We start from the raw sequence: 6,000 nt of genomic DNA on the forward strand, positions 1-6,000 counted from the left end.
GAGAGGCATTCAGACAATGCCCTTAATAAGATGCTTTAGCTTTTGGTCAGCCCTGAAGTGGTCAGGCAGTTGGACTAGATGATAATTGTAGGTCTTTTCCAACTCAAATATTCTATTCTATTCTAAAAAGTTAAGCACAACCTCAGAACGTCTGAAGGAATAGAACAGCATCCCCTCAATTACAGTATTAATCCTTCTATCCCTACCTCCCATATAATCCACCTGAAATCATCTCCACTAGATGAACCTTAACCAAGATCAACTTCTAAAAGAAGATCTGCCCCTACTCAGGCATCAGTTCTTTCTTGTTCCTTGGCTGCTCAACAGAAACGAGAAATGAGATTCCATTCTAATGGGTCTATTTATTTCTAGTTAGGTGTAACAGTCACTGGCAAAATGAGGATTGGTTTCTAGGATCCTAATCTCCCATTATAAACTACAAATAACTCATATTAAGACTCCTAGTGTATGATAACAGACTGAACAACTTGACTAATCCTAAGAATGTCCAAAGATGTATGAAGACTCTGTGGATCTCACCGATGCTATCTGTGTATCAATGCTTACTCATACTTAAGAAGTTACTCTGGAAGATACACAGGACAATATTAAACATGTAGGTCTATCAGAGTACCTCAGCGATTCCAGAACTGTTTGGTTTAGAGATGAGAAATAGCTCTACATGCTCCCTGCTGAGCCACATTCAGAAAACACCTTGCTACCTGACAAGTTCCTGCCAGGCTGCATACCAACACTGGAACGGGCTCCCCAGGGAGGTGGTGGACTCACCATCCCTGGAGGTGTTAAAAAAACATTTAGATGTGGCGCTTCAAGACATGGTTTAGTGGGTTTAGCAAGCATGGTGGCATTGGGTATATGGTTGGTCTTGATGATCTTTGAGGTCTCTTCCAACCATAATGATTCTATGATTCTATGATTCTACGACAACAATTCTGCATAAATCAAAATCTTTATATTTAGAATTAAAAACAAAATTATGACTGAGACTTGGATCTTTCCTTCCTGTCTCTTCATTCCACTGGTCTTTCAACATGTAAACTAAAGGAGTATCTCCATTCACAATACTGACAAAACAGCTTTGTCCCCAGCTAGCAAAGGACTGAAGTACAGACACACTCAAGACAGATCACAACTCTCTATTCATCCAACCTCCTGTGCAAAGTCAATATATGACCTTTCTGATGGAAAAATAAATTAAAACATATAATAGATAAATACAGCATTATTTTTATAAGATAATCTTATCATCCCCAAAGAGAACAATAGAGATGGGGAGCTAATCCAGAGGTAGTGAAGTAAGGTCGTTCTGCAGGGAACCAGGCTGAGCCACCAATCTGAAGCACAAGGTGTGCACATATGCCCTTCTGAAATTTTTCTCTGCGTAGAATTATACAAGACCAAGTGACAGCTATAATTGTTTCCAGAGTACAGGTGACAAAAACATTGTCAGAACAGGGAATACATATGTTCCCTGTACTTCTCCTGAACTTCAAGTCAAGAAACAAACTCTTGTAAATTAAGGACTTTCTGGATCCATCCTTTATATTGCAAAATAAGTTACAATGTTTTTTCTCCTTAAAATTCTTCAGGGAAAAAAAATACTATAAATGCTACAATGCCACAACTAACCTTTCTAGATGTCTAGTTTAGACATGTAGGCTGAAGAGCATCAGGATAGATACACTAAAAAAATTGGAATTCTGAACTCAAACCATTTGAAATTTCACAATCAGAACCAAGGATAAGAAGACTCTAATCCCCTAAAGTATACCTGTATATGTGGTTAGCTTGGCAAATGAGATAAGGTCCTTGGTATACCCTGCTTTTGACTGTTCTCCATCCACTACAAATTGGTCTGAACTCTTGATTCTCTAAGTCTTATGTTTTGGTCTTGTTTTTAATTAGAATTGGGAGAAAATTTGTTTCAGTGGAACACGGAAAGTGTAAGCTTTTTTCCTGAACTAAAGCCCAGATTGAAGCTGTACAATGCTGAGGTTAAAAAAGTTTTAGCAGATACTCTGCTATGCAATCCCCACTTTCTGAAGTTGTTTCGGCCCAGCGGCATATTAAGCAGAAAAGTCCACCTAGTTTCAGTGGTCCTCCACACTCCCTGCTCAGACCAGAATTTTACATCTATCAAAGTGTGTTTTACTTGACTAGAATAAATCTGATTATATTCTTAAAACCTGGCACTTTATTTCCATTATGAAGCTCCAGAAGGTTACTTGTACTCCGGATGAACATATAGATTTTTATCCAGTCCCATGAAATCATTAGGTGGCACAGTGTTATATATAGCCATCACCTGGGCAACGTTTTCAAAAGAGAGACAAGTTCACACCTTTAGAATCACAGCCATTGGGAAAAAAAACATATCATTGCCTAAATTATGTGAGTTCTACCCATGGTAAGAAATTGCTGTACCATGTTTCCTCCCAGAAAGGGGAAGATAAGTCAAAAATAGAAAGCAATTTCTGGGGGGCAACAACAAGGTGCTGGGGTTATTTGCTTATTTTGTTTTTAATGTCTTCAGGGTATTAAGCCTCAAATAAAACGTCAAAGAAAACTGCAAGGCAACTTGATGATAATGGGAAAACCCTTCTCTTGCTCCAGGAGATCCAGAGAAGGCAAAAAAAAGCTAAATCAAAAAATGAGACCCTAAAATACAAAGCCACATAGGTATCAAAAGCTGGAAACAATAACCCGTCTGTATAAGGGAAAACACTAGCTGAAGGAATCTATTAAAGTAAAGCCTTCTTTTAGCTCCTTGAATAGAGTAAATATTACATTAAAAAACAGACGTCAGCTTGTGGACTTTATAAGGGGCCATATCATTCTTCACTGGAGTAACAACTATGTAACTGCTGTGAAAACAGGATCTTGATACTACACAAGCCTGCAGTATAGACAAAGTATTATATAGGCTTTGACACTAATTTGGACAGGCTCCATGCCTTGGTGGAAAGTGGAACTTATGACTTCATCCTAAATAGGACTTAATGGAGTTCTGCAAACATTTGGACCATCTGAACCAATCAAAATGAAACAGAATAAAACAAAGTATTGTGTGCACAGCTCAGCTGATCCTGAAAGCTTTTTTTGGAATCCTGGGAGACCTGATCCATTGGGCAAGCTGTCCTCTAGAGAGCAGAGACCTTTAGTGGACGCCATGTCAGTGGGACAATCATTTGCAATACAAAGACTGCCATAACAGACAAAATCAGAATTATAGACCACTCTCTTCACTGCAAAACTTTCTACAAAGGAGTACCAAACACTGGTGTTACCAAAATCATGTGGAAATGCCAGATATTCATGGCTGAGTGGATCATGAAAATGAAATATGCTGTTTATATGGTGAGTGCTTCTTTCAAGATGGTTTCAGTCTTGAAAGAAACAGCACAGGGAAAGCCTGAACAGTAACTGTTTGCATTGAAGCTCTTTTGTGGCAAGCACTGGGTTTCAGTTTCCAGTGATGACACATTGGTATTTTCCTCTGCACCAAACAGACCCCAAACAATGTTAAGCAGTTCTCTAGAGCATGTCCTGAAAAACTGAGCATGCCAAAGCATTCGTAAATATATCCACAAAATTAGCAACTTTACAAGGTTTCTTTCCTGTGGATGGAGACAGGGAGACATATATGGTGACATGACAATTAGAACTCATCCAGGAAATCGCTGGCAGAGCTAGGAACAGACACTGATCTGACACTGAATCTAGCACTCTTTTATTTCCACCATCATTTATATCAGGTTGTTTTTATGCCATGGAGACAAATCCCAACTCCCTGGGACCAGTAGGTGCTTGGCATCCCTGGGCATCCAACCATTACATGGACTTTGCCACTACCTGCACACATGCCCCTGTGATAAATTGCCAGGGCTGATGATTCACCAAGCCTTCTAACAGGCAAACTAAAATAACGCTTCCTTCTTGAACTGATGCATCAAGAAATACACCATATGTTATGGGTGTCATACGACAAGCATGGGTACTATTCGGATGACATTTATTGATTGGCAACATGATTTCCTTCTCAAACCCATATTCTCAGAACTGCAGACAGCTGATCTTAGAGCTTTGCGCTGTTCAGAACAGAATGGGAACAAGGCACATACCTGATGCTGCAAAATGTGGGTTTAAAATCTTTCTTGGACAAGGAATCATGATACCAGTCATCGAGCTCACCTCTATATCAATAAAACTGGTGTGCAAACACAGATGAAGAATGTAAAATGAGGCCACTGTGATATAAATTTCAGTTCCAGCTTGTTCACTGGATCGTGTCTGAACACTGCATGCTCAAGTTTATTCTTGGGTCACAAAGAACTGCATTTTCTTGCAAAAGTCACATTAAGGTTAGTGTGGTTCCTCCTTTCAACAGCCTGCACACATCATCCTAGTACCTCACAGAGATGAAAGACAGGTTATTTTACCTGGTGTGAAGTTTCAGCATCATCACATACAGTTTAGAAAATATAAATCGTGGAGTTCAAGTCATTACAAGAAACTAATACCTCTTAAGAAAAAGTGAAATATGTTATTTGTTATACTGAATAAGTCCCTGTAGCTATTTTTTTCATATTTCCCATTAAAAGGCAATAGGATTTAGGATCTTGACTACAAATAACTGAGGATTTTTCAGTGAATTTTTTTTTTTTTTTTAAAACGCTGGTTCACTGAAACTTTAACTTTTAACACGACTTATATCAATTAAGATAAAAGTTTCGCTGGATAAAGATTCTCTGCTTCTGGATGAAGCCCTCCCACACTCTTCAGAACAACAGCTTAGCTGGTAAAATGTTCATCTCACATGTGAGGGATTCCAACTCGTGTCCAAGTCCTGTTTCAAAGTGAGGTGCGTGACACTTGCTGTCCACGTGAATATTCTGACCACTATAAACACGGTGGGTTTTTTGCTTGCTTCGAGAGTGGAAAATGGTTATCACTTGTGTTTCATTTCCCACAAGTGCTACTCTTCTCGATTCAGATACTTTTAAAAAAAGACTCAACTTATCGCAACTTCTGCTATTAATGCTTGACACAATACAATCTTGTAACACCTTGCACTCTATACTGTCAAAGGACCTTAAAGAACTTCACACAGTAGGTTTTTCAGTCTTTCAGTGAGATCAGCAGAAACAGGGAAAATGCAATGCAGACAATTACATAGTACCCAGTTACACAGGAAATCTGTAGCACAGCCAAGAATCAACTCACACTGAAGTTGTACTGCACTTTTTAAAATCACCGCTCTCCCTTTTTTCCACAACACATTTACTGACTATTCTTCACTTTAAGGAGAAGTTCAGCTTTCAAAGAAACATTTAACTGTTCGTTAACACACGGTCCGTCCTATTGACTATGTCTCAGTTCAGAGCAGCCAAAGTTGCCCAAATAAAAAGCACTTTCATTAAAAGGCACAAAATGTGCTTCATCTGCTGTGAGATGAAATACTAATTCAGAAGTGGAGCTAAAATACATCTAAGCTTTTCAGACAGTCTACGCCTCCAAAAAGCCAACCATATCCCAAGGGATGCTAATTTTGAAACAGGACAGACCATAGGACCGAGCCATTCACTAGACAGATGTGGTCACTGCTCCATTTCTCAGACTTCGTGACTAGCATTTACACAAATATTCTCAGGGTTTGGGGGAGGAAGCTATATCCAAGCCTTTTAAGCACAATTTTTCCAGAGTGAGAAAAACAAACATTACTTCTCTCCCTGGAATTAAGCTATTGATGTGCAGATAATAATCCTTCTGCCACAAAAGCAGTCTACTGTAAAACTTATTAAAAGGGAATATTCATTAATTACCAGCTGGAGCATGCAACTGAGGAGCTCTGATTGCCTCTCCTAAAGGTCAGGTATAGCCATACATGCTTCCAGTTCACTGGATTATGACACAGGAATATTTTACCTAACAGACCACAGGAGGGGGGGAGCGTTCTTTTTTTTTATTTTTTTTTTTTTG

General features: G+C 39.0%; 1 protein-coding gene across 1 annotated transcript in view; it reads right to left on the bottom strand.

The window, feature by feature from the left end:
- DAAM2 (dishevelled associated activator of morphogenesis 2) overlaps nt 1–6,000 on the bottom strand; it is a 179,171-nt gene that overhangs the window by 77,277 nt on the left and 95,894 nt on the right. The gene's annotated exons all lie outside the window — the stretch shown is intronic.

The sequence above is a fragment of the Cariama cristata genome, unplaced genomic scaffold (genome assembly GCF_000690535.1).
Source record: "Cariama cristata isolate BGI_N322 unplaced genomic scaffold, ASM69053v1 scaffold5095, whole genome shotgun sequence".
NCBI classification, from domain to species: Eukaryota; Metazoa; Chordata; class Aves; order Cariamiformes; family Cariamidae; genus Cariama; species Cariama cristata.